General features: G+C 32.6%; 1 protein-coding gene and 1 pseudogene across 8 annotated transcripts in view; one reads left to right on the forward strand and one right to left on the reverse strand.

Moving 5' to 3' along the window:
- LOC133542573 (heme transporter FLVCR2-like) overlaps positions 1 to 20154 on the forward strand; it is an 85336-nt pseudogene extending 65182 nt beyond the window's left edge.
- The window catches only part of LOC133542339 (ovarian cancer G-protein coupled receptor 1-like), a 621591-nt gene that overhangs the window by 534707 nt on the left and 66686 nt on the right, over positions 1 to 20198 (reverse strand). The gene's annotated exons all lie outside the window — the stretch shown is intronic.

A 20198-nucleotide genomic window follows, 5' to 3' on the forward strand; every position in this document is an offset into this window, starting at 1 on the left:
TTTATTTGCTTAATTTTACTTATAAAATCAATATGTGTAGTCTCTTTAAAAAGACTGAAAATCATAATTAAATATATTTTATATATATGTATATATATATTTTTTTTTTCTTATAGAATTCCACACTTTCCCCCTTTATTATGACTTTATCCTCATAAAATCACGTTTCAATGTTGTCCAGAAGATGTCATTTACTAATATGCATCATGATCTTTTTTTTTAATCAAAAGACAGAAAAAAGATGAGACACATTTAAACACATCTCTTTATTATTGGTGTCAACATTTCAGTTTTTTTCTCGTTCCAACAGACATTTGTACTCTTGCATTTTGTTTGCTTTACAATTTCCACAATGTGACGCCGTGGTCGTTAAAAGCGGCCCTAAGTCCTACTTTCAGCACCCCTGCTTTACGTACCCGGGAAGGTTAAGAGTTACCAGGAGGGAATTGTGAGATCATTTACGATGCAATAAGTAGCGCCAAATGTTGACTTTTATCAATCAATCAGTCAATGTTTACTTATATAGCCCTAAATCACTAGTGTCTTCTTTTAGTTGTCTTTCTCTACTTCTGCTCACTGTTGCCCCCTGCAGAGTGGAGGAAGTACTGCAAGAATGAGCCTCTGTTGTCAGTCAAGATTGAGGGCTTCACAAGCTCACATCTTGTCATGATTCCATGTTTAGGTGACGTTCGGCGGGTTAAAATTGAAGTTGTGTTGTTGTGGTCCATGTTGTAGACACTGAACATTCTCTTCATGTCACCTGCAGGTGTTTGGAATCATCTTCACCATCTGTCAGGGCAAGATCATCGACACATTTGGCACGCTGCCCGGCAACATATTCCTCTGCGTCTTTCTCCTGGTTGGCACCATCATGACAGGTAAGAGGTTTTCCCACATTCTACTTCCTGTTTGACTCTCTAGCAGCAACTGTGTGGAGCATCTTGGTGACCCGGACAACACCTGGGTTTACGGTTATGGGAACGCAATCCACACCACGATGCCAGCCAAGCGTCACACCTCAAGTCTTCTTGCGGCTATAAAAATTATAAAATTATGTTGCTGAATAGACAATATGTGTAATATTTTTATTTGTGACCTTTTTTAATCAGCCCCTTAAGTTTTCTAGCAACTATAGAATTATAAAATGATGTTGCTGAATTGACAATATGTCTAATATTTTAAATTTCTGACCTTTTTTAATCAGTCCCTTAAAATTTTTGGGTCCAAAAAAAATTGTAAAATTATGTTACTGAATAGACAATATGTCTTATATTTTTAGTTTCATACCTTTATTAATCAGCCCCTTCAATATTCTCGCGGCTATAACATTATTAAATGATGTTGCTGAATACATGATATGTCTAATATTTTTTATTTCTGACTTTTTTATTAATCAGCTCCTTAAGTCTTATTGCGGCTATAAAATCGTTTTTGCCACTTGTGCCAGCTTTTTTTGAAACATGTTGCAGGCATCACATTCCAAATGAGCTAATATTTGCAACAAATAAGAAAGTTTGTCAGTGTGAAGATGAAATATCTTGTCTTTGCAGTCTATTCAATTGAATATAAGTTGAAAAGGATTTGTTGTAGTCTCTTTTTATTTAGCATTTACACAACCTGACAACTTCACTGCTTTTGGTCTTTTGTAGAAGCTGGAATAAGTCTGCTTATTGTATGCAACATACTTGTTGTTCCAAATGGAGGGTTCTAGTCCATGAAGTGTTTGAATACAAAGGTTAAGACCTTCAAGTGCAACACGGGGTTAATCATTTGTGTGAATTGCAGCTGTGCAATGTCAACTTTCAGTAGTTTTACCCCAATACCACGCTTTCTTTCTTGTATCCCTGGCAAGAGAGAAGTATTGGGGCGCCTGTTTAGTCAGGTTGTGTGTTCTGTGTATTCAAGACTGTTTTTTTTCTTATTCTGCTTGTTCACTGCAGGCTTTATCAAGTCTGATCTGCGGAGACAAAAAGCAAATATGTTGGCCAAAGCAGAAGTAAGTGTGTGTGTGTGTGTGTGTGTGTGTGTGTGTGTGTGTGTGTGTGTGTGTGTGTGTGTGTGTGTGTGTGTGTGTGTCTGTGTGTGTGTGTGCGTGTGCGTGCGTGCGTTGTCTTCCTGTCAAGGTCGTGTGTGTGTGTGTGTGTGTGCGTGCGTGCGTTGTCTTCCTGTCAAGGTCGTGTGTGTGTGTGTGTGTGTGTGTGTGTGTGGCCTCTGCTTCCCTGGAAATAACGGCCCGTGGTTATTTTTGTGTTCCTACTGCATGCCAGCAATAACTTCTCTTTGCACGTCTTCAAAAGGCTGCTTCCTAATGTTCATGTAAATGTCATCACTCCGTTGTACAATATTGACCCCAATAGAAGACCTCTTTTTGGACATATGCTAATAACCTTGAAGCAACAGGTCTCTCTGTCAAGGTCGTGGTCATGTGGGGGAATCCCCTGCTGGTCAGCATGTGTGTATGCACCTCAATGACACTAGTCTTTAGAGCAAGGATGTCATTGAGGGCCACATGGCTGCCATCAGAGGGCCCTCGCTTGTAACATTGAGGGCCACATGGCTGCCATCAGAGGGCCCCCGCTTGTAACATTGAGGGCCACATGGCTGCCATCAGAGGGCCCTCGCTTGTAACATTGAGGGCCACATGGCTGCCATCAGAGGGCCCCCGCTTGTAACATTGAGGGCCACATGGCTGCCATCAGAGGGCCCTCGCTTGTAACATTGAGGGCCACATGGCTGCCATCAGAGGGCCCTCACTTGTAACATTGCGGGCTACATGGCTGCCATCAGACGGCCCCCGCTTGTAACATTGAGGGCCACATGACTGCCATCAGAGGGCCCTCACTTGTAACATTGAGGGCCACATGGCTGCCATCAGAGGGCCCTCGCTTGTAACATTGAGGGCTACATGGCTGCCATCAGAGGGCCCTCGCTTGTAACATTGAGGGCCACATGGCTGCCATCAGAGGGCCCCCGCTTGTAACATTGAGGGCCACATGACTGCCATCAGAGGGCCCTCACTTGTAACATTGAGGGCCACATGACTGCCATCAGAGGGCCCCCACTTGTAACATGTAGGAATTTCCCTCTGGATTTCATTATTAATCATATCAATTCTTTTAAGTAGACTGTCAATTTTACAGTAAAAACTTTACAGTCACAAAATAAGGTTATATTTATATATATATTTTTTATAATTACACTTTTATTCAGATAAAAAATAATGTTTTTTTTTATTGTAAAATTCCACACTTTAACCTTGATGACTTTATTCTTATTATACATACAGTGGGGCCAAAAAGTATTTAGTCAGCCAGCGATTGTGCAAGTTCTCCCACTTCAAATGATGACAGAGGTCTGTCATTTTCATCATAGGTACACTTCAACTGTGATAGACAGAATGGGAAAAAAAAATCCAGGAATTCACATTGTAGGAATTTTAAAGAATTTATTTGTAAATGATGGTGGAAAATAAGTATTTGGTCAAGCATTCAAAGCTCTCACTGATGGAAGGAGGTTTTGGCTCCAAATCTCAGGATACATGGCCCCATTCATTCTTTCTTTAACACGGATCAATCGTCCTGTCCCCTTAGCAGAAAAACAGCCCCAAAGCATGATGTTTCCACCCCCATACTTCACAGTAGGTATGGTGTTCTTGGGATGCAACTCAGTATTCTTCTTCCTCCAAACACCACCAGTTGAGTTTATACCAAAAAGTTATATTTTGGTTTCATCTGACCACATGACATTCTCCCAATCCTCTGCTGTATCATCCATGTATCCTTTTTGGTATAAACTCAACTTGTCGTGTTTGGAGGAAGAAGAATACTGAGTTGCATCCCAAGAACACCATACCTACTGTGAAGTATGGGTATCTGTCTCTCACAGTTGAAGTGTACCTATGATGAAAATGACAGACCTCTGTCATCATTTGAAGTGGGAGAACTTGCTGGCTGACTAAATACTTTTTGGCCCCACTGTATTTTGTCTCTAAATGTATGACTGTAGTGTCTTAAAATGTGACTCTCTAAGTCCAAATTATAAAATAATCAAAGTGATTCATCAAATTATTTTCTTATAATATTGGGACTTAAAAAAAAAGCTTATTATATTAATTATTTGCAACATTTTACTTGTAAAATCAATAATTTCAGTCTTTTGAAAAAGACTGGGAATCATAATATATATATATATATATATATATATATATATATATATATATATATATATATATATATATATATATATATATATATATATATACTATATAAGAAAAATATTTGGGGGGCCAGATTGAAAAGGTTAACGGGGCCGCATGTGGCCCCCAGGCCTTCATTTGCCCAGCCCTGCTCTGGCTGATAAGATCCCTCCACATGCAAATCCACGTCTACATCTGCCATCCTCGCCTCCAATGGCGGCAAATAAACTGTGTTTCTTCCAAGTGTCATCCCAGGAAGACGAGGGATAGCTAAACATGCTACATTCAACACTTTAGGGCTGCTAACACAAGCTAGAGATCCTAAATATAAACCAGATGGGCGACTTGATACAAAGATTGACAGTAACATTAACAATTACTTTTCACATTTTCTTGTAATAAGACAATTTTTTCGGTATTAAATGTAATTTATAAATATAAATATATAAATGATATCAATATACACATACACCGTATTTTACGGGCCACAAGGCACGCGTAAAATCTTTTTTTTTTTTTCTTCTTCTCAAAAAAGCGACAGTGCCCCTTATTACCTAACGTAAAGAATCATTTTGGTTGTGCTAACCCACCTTGAAGCAATTTTGTATGGTACATGGTGTAATAAGTGTGGCCAGTAGATGGCAGTCACACATAAGAGATACGTGTAGGCTGCAGTCTGACTCAAGTAAACAACACCAACATTTAATATAGAATGTTACACACAGTGCTCCAAAATCTATGAAAATGTTTTAGTATGACTTTGGTAAGCTATGAAGCCACAGCGCTTGATGGATTGTATACTGTGCTTCAACAAAGGAGTATTATTATGCTGTGTGTATAAGGTAAGACATTATCTGGCGTTTTGTTTCACAATATTATGCAAAAGCAACTTTTCTTACCTTCTGGTACCTGCTGATCTGTATTTGGGATCTGCATAAATCCTGAAAAATTGCGCGCATCCGCCTTTGTAGTTTGTGGGGACACTGTAGTGGATAATCTTCTTCTTTTTCTCTATCTAATTGCAATATATACTTGATATAGTTACGCCTGTGTTATTGTCTGATTATAATTGTGAGCAAAAATGTAATTATCCAAATTGACCAATACCAATACTTGATTTATTATTTTAACTGTTTCCTTGTACGCATTAAACCACAGCCAATTGTTTTTACAAACTGCAAAGTACGTGTCAATAGCGTCTAAACATCACAAAGCGCCACAAAATCAGTCAGCCATTTTGAATATTGTGCTCCCAAAGTCTTTGTCAATTTCTGGTGACACGTACAATCTACAGAAATTGACAAAGACATTCCTAAGACTACAGCACTCTGACCATGTTATTAGGTCAGTCATACTGGAACTCTGACCATGTTATTAGGTCAGTCATACTGGAACTCTGACCATGTTATTAGGTCAGTCATACTGGAACTCTGACCATGTTATTAGGTCAGTCATACTGGAACTCTGACCATGTTATTAGGTCAGTCATACTGGAACTCTGACCATGTTATTAGGTCAGTCATACTGGAACTCTGACCATGTTATTAGGTCAGTCATACTGGAACTCTGACCATGTTATTAGGTCAGTCATACTGGAACTCTGACCATGTTATTAGGTCAGTCATACTGGAACTCTGACCATGTTATTAGGTCAGTCATACTGGAACTCTGACCATGTTATTAGGTCAGTCATACTGGAACTCTGACCATGTTATTAGGTCAGTCATACTGGAACTCTGACCATGTTATTAGGTCAGTCATACTGGAACTCTGACCATGTTATTAGGTCAGTCATACTGGAACTCTGACCATGTTATTAGGTCAGTCATACTGGAAATACGCACACATGTGAAAGGGATGTTTGACAATCCTCATGTAAGACAAGAACAAATACCGTATTTCCTTGAATTGCCGCCAGGGCGCTAATTAATTTAAGACCTCTTCTCACTCCGGCGTTTACCAAAGGCATGCAGTAAATTTAGGCCTGCGTTTAAAAATTTAAGTGTGATGTAAGGATACCATCATGAAAAGCACATTTAATAAAAAAAAAACGTTATTATGGTCTTACCTTTACTTAGAAATGAAGTCCATGCGCAGCTCCTTCTGATCAAAAGCATCGATAACTTGTTTATAGAAGTCTTCCTTATCTTTCTTCAGTTTTAAAAGTCTTTCTGTCTCCATGGAGATCTTCCTTTATTACCTCCTGCTTCGATTGAAAGTCCAGTTTAGAAAACTGTTTTATTTTAGATATGTAATCCTCCATGTTAAAAGTGCAAGCGAGAGGAAAAACTAAAGGATCGCTGCTCACTCTTGCTGCTTGTTGTCACTTCTTCTGCAGCCGAGTAGTCGCAAGAAGGATCACTAGCGCCCTCTACCACCAGGAGGCGGGAGTCATTTAATGACTCATATTTGACACACGCAGCTACGGTATATTAATAAAACATAGCTGATTACTGTTCTTTTTAGCATATTCAATACCTTGGACCTTAAATCCTACTGAATAGCTCTTAATCTTCTTCCCTTTATGCGATTTCAAATGATTGAAATCAGCCTCCTCCATTTTGAAAATGATGACAGGTGAATTGTCACTCGTGACGTGACGAGTTTGATTCTAGACATGCGCTAATAAGAATAATATTTTGGAAACGAGTTTGACCAGGCGTTAATCCTGAGCCGGCGGTAATGCTAAGCATGCGCTAATTATTTTGCGAAACGAGTTTGATCCAGCAGTAATTCTAGTCAGGCGCTTACTATATACCCGGCGGCAATTCAAGGAAATACGGTATAAGTGCTCATGCTAGCTTACGCTGCTATTGTTGACACACTTCTGCTTGGTCTCACACTTGCTGAAAGTCCACTTTAGATTATAATTCATGTATCTCTCACCTGCTCGTTGACAATTCTGATCATTTTGGAGTGGGTGGGGTTCATAATGCTTCTAGCACACACCTTTTCCAGGGAGAGGCTTCCAAATATACACACTCTGCAGACTGCAAGGACGTGTGTTCACAATCAACAAAGAAGACATATTTAATGACATTGTATGACATATTTAATGACATTGTATGACATATTTAATGACATTGTATGACATATTTAATGACATTTAATGACATATTTAATGACATTGTATGACATATTTAATGACATATTTAATGACAGTGTATGACATATTTAATGACATATTTAATGACATTGTATGACATATTTAATGACATTGTATGACATATTTAATGACATATTTAATGACAGTGTATGACATATTTAATGACAGTGTATGACATATTTAATGACATTTATGACATATTTAATGACATTGTATGACATATTTAATGACATATTTAATGACAGTGTATGACATATTTAATGACATATTTAATGACATATTTAATGACAGTGTATGACATATTTAATGACATTTATGACATATTTAATGACATTGTATGACATATTTAATGACATATTTAATGACATTGTATGACATATTTAATGACATATTTAATGACAGTGTATGACATATTTAATGACATTTATGACATATTTAATGACATTGTATGACATATTTAATGACAGTGTATGACATATTTAATGACATTGTATGACATATTTAATGACATTTATGACATATTTAATGACATTGTATGACATATTTAATGACAGTGTATGACATATTTAATGACATTGTATGACATATTTAATGACATATTTAATGACAGTGTATGACATATTTAATGACATTGTATGACATATTTAATGACATATTTAATGACATTGTATGACATATTTAATGACATTGTATGACATATTTAATGACATATTTAATGACAGTGTATGACATATTTAATGACATTGTATGACATATTTAATGACATATTTAATGACATATTTAATGACATATTTAATGACATTTATGACATATTTAATGACATTGTATGACATATTTAATGACAGTGTATGACATATTTAATGACATTGTATGACATATTTAATGACATTTATGACATATTTAATGACATTGTATGACATATTTAATGACATTTATGACATATTTAATGACATTGTATGACATATTTAATGACAGTGTATGACATATTTAATGACATTGTATGACATATTTAATGACATATTTAATGACATTGTATGACATATTTAATGACATATTTAATGACAGTGTATGACATATTTAATGACATATTTAATGACAGTGTATGACATATTTAATGACATATTTAATGACAGTGTATGACATATTTAATGACATATTTAATGACAGTGTATGACATATTTAATGACATATTTAATGACAGTGTATGACATATTTAATGACATTTATGACATATTTAATGACATATTTAATGACAGTGTATGACATATTTATGACATATTTAATGACAGTCTATGACATTTAATGACATATTTAATGACATTTATGACATATTTAATGACAGTGTATGACATATTTATGACATATTTAATGACATATTTAATGACAGTGTATGACATATTTAATGACATATTTAATGACAGTGTATGACATATTTATGACATATTTAATGACAGTCTATGACATTTAATGACATATTTAATGACATTTATGACATATTTAATGACAGTGTATGACATATTTATGACATATTTAATGACATATTTAATGACAGTGTATGACATATTTAATGACAGTGTATGACATATTTATGACATATTTAATGACATATTTAATGACATTGTATGACATATTTAATGACAGTGTATGACATATTTAATGACATATTTAATGACATATTTAATGACATTTATGACATATTTAATGACATATTTAATGACAGTGTATGACATATTTAATGACATATTTAATGACAGTGTATGACATATTTATGACATATTTAATGACAGTCTATGACATTTAATGACATATTTAATGACATTTATGACATATTTAATGACAGTGTATGACATATTTATGACATATTTAATGACATATTTAATGACAGTGTATGACATATTTAATGACAGTGTATGACATATTTATGACATATTTAATGACATATTTAATGACATTGTATGACATATTTAATGACATATTTAATGACAGTGTATGACATATTTAATGACATATTTAATGACAGTGTATGACATATTTAATGACATTTATGACATATTTAATGACATTGTATGACATATTTAATGACAGTGTATGACATATTTAATGACATTGTATGACATATTTAATGACATATTTAATGACAGTGTATGACATATTTAATGACATTGTATGACATATTTAATGACATATTTAATGACATTGTATGACATATTTAATGACATATTTAATGACAGTGTATGACATATTTAATGACAGTGTATGACATATTTAATGACATATTTAATGACATTGTATGACATATTTAATGACATATTTAATGACAGTGTATGACATATTTAATGACAGTGTATGACATATTTAATGACAGTGTATGACATATTTAATGACATATTTAATGACAGTGTATGACATATTTAATGACATATTTAATGACAGTGTATGACATATTTAATGACATTTATGACATATTTAATGACATATTTAATGACAGTGTATGACATATTTATGACATATTTAATGACAGTCTATGACATTTAATGACATATTTAATGACATTTATGACATATTTAATGACAGTGTATGACATATTTATGACATATTTAATGACATATTTAATGACAGTGTATGACATATTTAATGACAGTGTATGACATATTTATGACATATTTAATGACATATTTAATGACATTGTATGACATATTTAATGACATATTTAATGACAGTGTATGACATATTTAATGACATATTTAATGACAGTGTATGACATATTTAATGACATTTATGACATATTTAATGACATTGTATGACATATTTAATGACAGTGTATGACATATTTAATGACATTGTATGACATATTTAATGACATATTTAATGACAGTGTATGACATATTTAATGACATTGTATGACATATTTAATGACATATTTAATGACAGTGTATGACATATTTAATGACAGTGTATGACATATTTAATGACATATTTAATGACAGTGTATGACATATTTAATGACAGTGTATGACATATTTAATGACATATTTAATGACAGTGTATGACATATTTAATGACATATTTAATGACAGTGTATGACATATTTAATGACATATTTAATGACAGTGTATGACATATTTAATGACATATTTAATGACATATTTGATGACATATTTAATGACAGTGTATGACATATTTGATGACATATTTAATGACAGTCTATGACATTTAATGACATATTTAATGACATTTATGACATATTTAATGACAGTGTATGACATATTTATGACATATTTAATGACATATTTAATGACAGTGTATGACATATTTAATGACATATTTAATGACAGTGTATGACATATTTATGACATATTTAATGACAGTCTATGACATTTAATGACATATTTAATGACATTTATGACATATTTAATGACAGTGTATGACATATTTATGACATATTTAATGACATATTTAATGACAGTGTATGACATATTTAATGACAGTGTATGACATATTTATGACATATTTAATGACATATTTAATGACATTGTATGACATATTTAATGACATATTTAATGACAGTGTATGACATATTTAATGACATATTTAATGACAGTGTATGACATATTTAATGACATTTATGACATATTTAATGACAGTGTATGACATATTTATGACATATTTAATGACAGTCTATGACATTTAATGACATATTTAATGACATTTATGACATATTTAATGACAGTGTATGACATATTTATGACATATTTAATGACATATTTAATGACAGTGTATGACATATTTAATGACATTTATGACATATTTAATGACAGTGTATGACATATTTATGACATATTTAATGACAGTCTATGACATTTAATGACATATTTAATGACATTTATGACATATTTAATGACATATTTAATGACATTGTATGACATATTTAATGACATATTTAATGACATTGTATGACATATTTAATGACATATTTAATGACAGTGTATGACATATTTAATGACATATTTAATGACAGTGTATGACATATTTAATGACATATTTAATGACAGTGTATGACATATTTAATGACATATTTAATGACAGTGTATGACATATTTAATGACATATTTAATGACATATTTGATGACATATTTGATGACATATTTAATGACAGTGTATGACATATTTAATGACAGTGTATGACATATTTAATGACATATTTAATGACATTTATGACATATTTAATGACAGTGTATGACATATTTATGACATATTTAATGACAGTCTATGACATTTAATGACATATTTAATGACATTTATGACATATTTAATGACAGTGTATGACATATTTATGACATATTTAATGACATATTTAATGACAGTGTATGACATATTTAATGACATTTATGACATATTTAATGACAGTGTATGACATATTTATGACATATTTAATGACAGTCTATGACATTTAATGACATATTTAATGACATTTATGACATATTTAATGACAGTGTATGACATATTTATGACATATTTAATGACATATTTAATGACAGTGTATGACATATTTAATGACATTTATGACATATTTAATGACAGTGTATGACATATTTAATGACATATTTAATGACATATTTGATGACATATTTGATGACATATTTAATGACAGTGTATGACATATTTAATGACAGTGTATGACATATTTAATGACAGTGTATGACATATTTAATGACATTTATGACATATTTAATGACAGTGTATGACATATTTAATGACATTTATGACATATTTAATGACAGTGTATGACATATTTAATGACATATTTAATGACATATTTGATGACATATTTGATGACATATTTAATGACAGTGTATGACATATTTAATGACAGTGTATGACATATTTAATGACAGTGTATGACATATTTAATGACATTTATGACATATTTAATGACAGTGTATGACATATTTATGACATATTTAATGACAGTCTATGACATTTAATGACATATTTAATGACATTTATGACATATTTAATGACATATTTAATGACATTGTATGACATATTTAATGACATATTTAATGACATTGTATGACATATTTAATGACATATTTAATGACAGTGTATGACATATTTAATGACATATTTAATGACAGTGTATGACATATTTAATGACATATTTAATGACAGTGTATGACATATTTAATGACATATTTAATGACAGTGTATGACATATTTAATGACATATTTAATGACATATTTGATGACATATTTGATGACATATTTAATGACAGTGTATGACATATTTAATGACAGTGTATGACATATTTAATGACATTTATGACATATTTAATGACAGTGTATGACATATTTATGACATATTTAATGACAGTCTATGACATTTAATGACATATTTAATGACATTTATGACATATTTAATGACAGTGTATGACATATTTATGACATATTTAATGACATATTTAATGACAGTGTATGACATATTTATGACATATTTAATGACATATTTAATGACATTGTATGACATATTTAATGACATATTTAATGACAGTGTATGACATATTTAATGACATATTTAATGACAGTGTATGACATATTTAATGACATATTTAATGACAGTGTATGACATATTTAATGACATATTTAATGACAGTGTATGACATATTTAATGACATATTTAATGACATATTTGATGACATATTTAATGACAGTGTATGACATATTTGATGACATATTTAATGACACAGTGTCATGAATTGGAGCATCCACAGGTGTTCATTAGGCCCCGCCCACATCCGATCACAACATGAGCTTGTGTTCTTTTCCAATGACATCCAATCACTTGTGCTTGAAAGCTGCTGGGGTCAAAGGTCATGCTGAGCCTTCTTCTGCCATTGACTAACACGGCGGTCTCTGTGGTGACCAGTGATCAGCGGCTTTTATTTTAGGAGGAGTCCAAGGCCTCGGGACAAGACTACGGCGCCACGGCCTTGATCCTCGGGCCGCAGACGCCGTCTTCGCTCTAAACTTTCCCACGGCCAAAAACCCCACAAAACAACAAGAAATGTAATCTTAGCGCCACCCACAGACGCACAAAGGTAATGACAAGCTTCGCCTTTGACCTTCTTCTTCTTCTTCTTCTTCTTCTTCTTCTTCTTCTTCTTCTTCTTCTTCTTCTTCTTCTTCTTTCTGTGCACAAGAGTGATCCACACTGACATACCAGACATACCACATCTGTCCATTCTCAAGTCCGAACATCAATACTTTTGGTACATGACTTATTGGAGATCATGTGAGTCATCAACAGCAACACGTGTAAAAAAGTCATTCAACACGTGAACAATGTTCAATCTTTTTGTTTACGTGTTCAGTATTTTCACATACCCTATTTTCTGGACTTTCAGGCTCACATAAACTCCTTTCTTCTCTCAAACATGGACAGTGTGCCGTACAACGCGGTGCAGCTAATGCATGCAATAATTCTGGTTTTGCTTACCGACCTTGAAGCTATTTTATTTGGTACATGGTGTAATGATCAGTGTGGCCAGTAGATGGCAGTCACACATAAGAGATACGTGTAGACTGCAATATGACTCAAGCAAACAACGCCAACATTGTATATGTTCCATTGAAAATATAGAACATTACACACAGCGCTCAAAAATGTATGAAAATGTTTTAGTATGACTTTGGTAAGCTATGAAGCCACAGCGCTTGATGGATTGTATACTGTGCTTCAACAAAGGAGTATTATTATGCTGTGTGTATAAGGTAAGACATTACCTGGCGTTTTGTTTCACAATATTATGCAAAAGCAACTTTTCTTACCTTCTGGTACCTGCTGATCTGTATTTGGGATCTGCATAAATCCTGAAAAATTGCACGAGTCCGCCTTTGTAGTCTGTGCTGACCCCATAATTGATCAACTTATTTTTCTCTATCTTCTTGTTATGTGACATTCATCCTCCTCTGTTGCCATTTCTAATATAAAGTAGTGTAAAGTTCTTATTTATATCTGTCAGTAAACTCACCATGGAAGCACTAAAACATACCGGTGTAGTGACTTTACATTATTCACCCAAGGAACTTTACTTATTAGAGAGTTCCGGTCACAGGACACATATCGGGTGTTGTTGCTGCACTAGTGAGCCACGGATGAGGAGATGCTGTTTCGTTATTAATGGAAGTAAAGTGTGAAAGTCATTGAAACAGTTAGCTCCATCTTTTGACACTTCTTCCACTCCTGTCCTTGCACGCTACACCGCTGCAACAAACATGACGCTGTCCAAGTGGAGGCACGTAAATAAGACACATCCTGAAGAGACTGTCAGAAAGTGAGTTGAAGATGATGTGTAAAACATCATCTATGCAACATTTTGAGCAAAGAAGCAGCATTACATGTTATGTAGACCACAAGGAAGTCTTTTACATTTACAAAAGAATCAGAATAATAATAATAATATGACTCCTTTAATGTGCCTTAAATCCGGTGCACCTTTTGTATGAAAAAGATCAAAAATAGAACATTCATCGGCAGTGCGCCTTACAATCTGGTGCGCCCTATGGTCCGGAAAATAGGGTACTTTTTACTCTCATAGTAGTTATTATTAGTTCATGTACTCTGCTTTCATTCTGCTATTTACTTGTTGATGGTTTGAAACACTACTTTTGTGTACTTTATATGGTTTTGTCTTCATGTTTTCTGTTGTTAGCTTGACTATTGTTACTCACGCCACTACCTCAATATACTTCAGAGTTTAAAACAAATATAATAAATAACTATTTTTATGCTATTTTATTTGAAATACACAACATTTTACATGTTAGCAGACACATTACGCTCATTTGCATAAAGTATCAGTACTGTAAAGCTGGGTTGCATATGATGTCACATCTGTTCTTCTTCTTCACGGCTTAATTCCTACGATGGTCAAGCAGCTGGAGCGTAGCTTGAAGTGAGAGTGAGTGTAGAGTTTGAACAGAAAATGTCATATTGCTGTTCTGGTCCTTCAAATAGAGAGATAGGAAAGAACTTCCATAGAATGCCCAAAGAAGTCATTCATTAAGTTGATAATGCCAGGTAAAAATGAAAGTGCGTCGAAGGAAATGTCGCTTAAATGTATCACTTTCATCATCTTGTGAAATGCAGTCAGACCAAGCTTGTGTCTGCAGTGATCACTTTGGAAAATGTTTGTTTGACTTGTTTGAGAAACTTTTTGTGATGCAATCAATTTTATTCACTATTGTACTTGTAGTCTTAGAGAGCAGAACTAAACGTAAAGAAAGGACGGGAGATCGCATTAGTTTGTGGTTGTTATGCTAAATATAACTAGAAGACACCCTTGTGCAAATAAAGTAACTCATGTTACGTCCTAGTGATGCATATTGAGATTGTTGGTCCTGTCCACCGTATAAGTCGACTTCTTGATTGGACAGGGATGACCTCATTATAGCGTCTTTGGTGATATTTCTTAGCATCAAGAAAATAGCCTTCACAGTAGATGAATAAATGTCAACAGCATTTACTCAATCTTGCTATCGCTAGCTAACATTGCTGAACAACATCTACAGCTAAACTATCACATCTACAGCTAAATAATGACATCGACAGTCAAATAATGAGACTAATTATCAACGTCACACATAAAAAGAAGTGCAGACATGAATTGTAGATGAGACTAATATTTGGAGCAGGAAATCAACTGCAAACAAACTTTTTCTCATTAGCCTCAGGATCACAGCTGCACTCCTCATGTCAATTAAATATGTTACTTAGTGACAGTGTCAATTAAATATGTTACTTAGTGACTGTGTCAATTAAATATGTTACTTAGTGACTGTGTCAATTAAATATGTTACTTAGTGACTGTGTCAATTAAATATGTTACTTAGTGACAGTGTCAATTAAATATGTTACTTAGTGACAGTGTCAATTAAATATGTTACTTAGTGACAGTGTCAATTAAATATGTTACTTAGTGACAGTGTCAATTAAATATGTTACTTAGTGACGGTGTCAATTAAATATGTTACTTAGTGACTGTGTCAATTAAATATGTTACTTAGTGACAGTGTCAATTAAATATGTTACTTAGTGACTGTGTCAATTAAATATGTTACTTAGTGACAGTGTCAATTAAATATGTTACTTAGTGACAGTGTCAATTAAATATGTTACTTAGTGACAGTGTCAATTAAATATGTTACTTAGTGACAGTGTCAATTAAATATGTTACTTAGTGACTGTGTCAATTAAATATGTTACTTAGTGACTGTGTCAATTAAATATGTTACTTAGTGACTGTGTCAATTAAATATGTTACTTAGTGACAGTGTCAATTAAATATGTTACTTAGTGACAGTGTCAATTAAATATGTTACTTAGTGACAGTGTCAATTAAATATGTTACTTAGTGACAGTGTCAATTAAATATGTTACTTAGTGACTGTGTCAATTAAATATGTTACTTAGTGACGGTGTCAATTAAATATGTTACTTAGTGACAGTGTCAATTAAATATGTTACTTAGTGACAGTGTCAATTAAATATGTTACTTAGTGACTGTGTCAATTAAATATGTTACTTAGTGACAGTGTCAATTAAATATGTTACTTAGTGACTGTGTCAATTAAATATGTTACTTAGTGACAGTGTCAATTAAATATGTTACTTAGTGACAGTGTCAATTAAATATGTTACTTAGTGACTGTGTCAATTAAATATGTTACTTAGTGACTGTGTCAATTAAATATGTTACTTAGTGACTGTGTCAATTAAATATGTTACTTAGTGACTGTGTCAATTAAATATGTTACTTAGTGACTGTGTCAATTAAATATGTTACTTAGTGACAGTGTCAATTAAATATGTTACTTAGTGACGGTGTTAATTAAATATGTTACTTAGTGACTGTGTCAATTAAATATGTTACTTAGTGACAGTGTCAATTAAATATGTTACTTAGTGACTGTGTCAATTAAATATGTTACTTAGTGACTGTGTCAATTAAATATGTTACTTAGTGACTGTGTCAATTAAATATGTTACTTAGTGACTGTGTCAATTAAATATGTTACTTAGTGACTGTGTCAATTAAATATGTTACTTAGTGACTGTGTCAATTAAATATGTTACTTAGTGACTGTGTCAATTAAATATGTTACTTAGTGACAGTGTCAATTAAATATGTTACTTAGTGACGGTGTTAATTAAATATGTTACTTAGTGACTGTGTCAATTAAATATGTTACTTAGTGACAGTGTCAATTAAATATGTTACTTAGTGACAGTGTCAATTAAATATGTTACTTAGTGACAGTGTCAATTAAATATGTTACTTAGTGACTGTGTCAATTAAATATGTTACTTAGTGACAGTGTCAATTAAATATGTTACTTAGTGACAGTGTCAATTAAATATGTTACTTAGTGACTGTGTCAATTAAATATGTTACTTAGTGACTGTGTCAATTAAATATGTTACTTAGTGACTGTGTCAATTAAATATGTTACTTAGTGACTGTGTCAATTAAATATGTTACTTAGTGACTGTGTCAATTAAATATGTTACTTAGTGACAGTGTCAATTAAATATGTTACTTAGTGACGGTGTTAATTAAATATGTTACTTAGTGACTGTGTCAATTAAATATGTTACTTAGTGACAGTGTCAATTAAATATGTTACTTAGTGACTGTGTCAATTAAATATGTTACTTAGTGACTGTGTCAATTAAATATGTTACTTAGTGACTGTGTCAATTAAATATGTTACTTAGTGACAGTGTCAATTAAATATGTTACTTAGTGACAGTGTCAATTAAATATGTTACTTAGTGACAGTGTCAATTAAATATGTTACTTAGTGACAGTGTCAATTAAATATGTTACTTAGTGACTGTGTCAATTAAATATGTTACTTAGTGACAGTGTCAATTAAATATGTTACTTAGTGACAGTGTCAATTAAATATGTTACTTAGTGACTGTGTCAATTAAATATGTTACTCAGTGACAGTGTCAATTAAATATGTTACTTAGTGACAGTGTCAATTAAATATGTTACTTAGTGACAGTGTCAATTAAATATGTTACTTAGTGACAGTGTCAATTAAATATGTTACTTAGTGACTGTGTCAATTAAATATGTTACTTAGTGACTGTGTCAATTAAATATGTTACTTAGTGACAGTGTCAATTAAATATGTTACTTAGTGACAGTGTCAATTAAATATGTTACTTAGTGACAGTGTCAATTAAATATGTTACTTAGTGACAGTGTCAATTAAATATGTTACTTAGTGACAGTGTCAATTAAATATGTTACTTAGTGACAGTGTCAATTAAATATGTTACTTAGTGACAGTGTCAATTAAATATGTTACTTAGTGACAGTGTCAATTAAATATGTTACTTAGTGACTGTGTCAATTAAATATGTTACTTAGTGACAGTGTCAATTAAATATGTTACTTAGTGACTGTGTCAATTAATATGTTACTTAGTGACAGTGTCAATTAAATATGTTACTTAGTGACAGTGTCAATTAAATATGTTACTTAGTGACAGTGTCAATTAAATATGTTACTTAGTGACAGTGTCAATTAAATATGTTACTTAGTGACGCTCCAACTTTGTCTTTCATGCTGAATGTTTAGACCAGCAGTAACGTCTTAGTGATCATGGAGGCTTAAATCGTTCAAATAAACATTTTTACTGACAGCGTAAAAATCTACTCCATGCCATTAAAAAAAGTAATAATAAATGTTGACGATCAGGTAGATATTTGCATGTCAGTCATTCAAAAGATGGTCAAATGTCAATAAAGAGCAGCCGGAAGTGGCTGGAAGTCACGTGGTTGCAAGCCAGCTTCAGCAGTTAGAATTTTGCTGAGTTGAGGAAAGAAAAGTCAGTTTGTGGTTTAGCCGGCTGTGCGCTTCCTCGCTCCTCCACACGGGGGCGACATAGTACTAGTCCACTCTTTCACTCATGATGCTGCTTTTCAAATGGAAGGACAACATAATTGTGTTAATCAGCAGATTAAAACACCTTTTTACTCAAAATTATAACAATTTATGTATTTGCCCCGTGCATTTTTGGAATATATTGTGTACACTAATGAATAATCAAGAATATTCTTTTTTTTTAAGTTTTTTGGACTTGAGCTTTATTTCAAGAATATGTGGAAATATATATTCAACATTATTGTACAATAACCGGTTGAAAATAATATTAAGTGTTATATTGATGATTTTGCAACTGATATGAAAGTAAAGAAAGAATCAAACACATTTGAACCAAGTTTCATGAAATGATAGAAGGTCAAAAAGTTTTTTTTTGTCAAGATATGAAAAATATGCACTGTATCGCTTGTGTTATTGATTTATTGACATGTTGTTTTTGTTGTAAGGGAGCGTCTGACAGCCAGGGAGGGTGTGCACACACTTTCATCCAAGAAGCAGAGTTGTAGGTCAACAACACCCGCACTGGCACTGGAGCAGGGTCGACATCTTCTTATCTTCACTATTTATCAGGGAGGACAAAAAAGAATCTTCAAGAAATACAAGAATTAAGTGTTGGATTTCCTAACTTGACGTAAAGCTAATCATACATTGAATATAAAATATATGTGAATTACTTGTGCCTTGACAATTATTGTCTGTATTGAACATGTTTTATTTGTGACGCACCAAAGGTGTATTTGGGACTCATTTCTCTCTTAAAAAAAAAAAGGCACCTTATATGACATGAAAAAGAAAACAAATGTGAAATGGACTTGCTAAATGATTCTTTGTTTTATACAAGTGTGACTTTGTATGTTTTTACATTGCATAAAAGAAATACATTTATTAAGATGTCGGCTCTATTTTTGTTTACTTTTTAAAGGGCAAAGCTGCGTTG

Source organism: Nerophis ophidion, linkage group LG24, assembly GCF_033978795.1.
Source record: "Nerophis ophidion isolate RoL-2023_Sa linkage group LG24, RoL_Noph_v1.0, whole genome shotgun sequence".
Classification (NCBI taxonomy): Eukaryota; Metazoa; Chordata; class Actinopteri; order Syngnathiformes; family Syngnathidae; genus Nerophis; species Nerophis ophidion.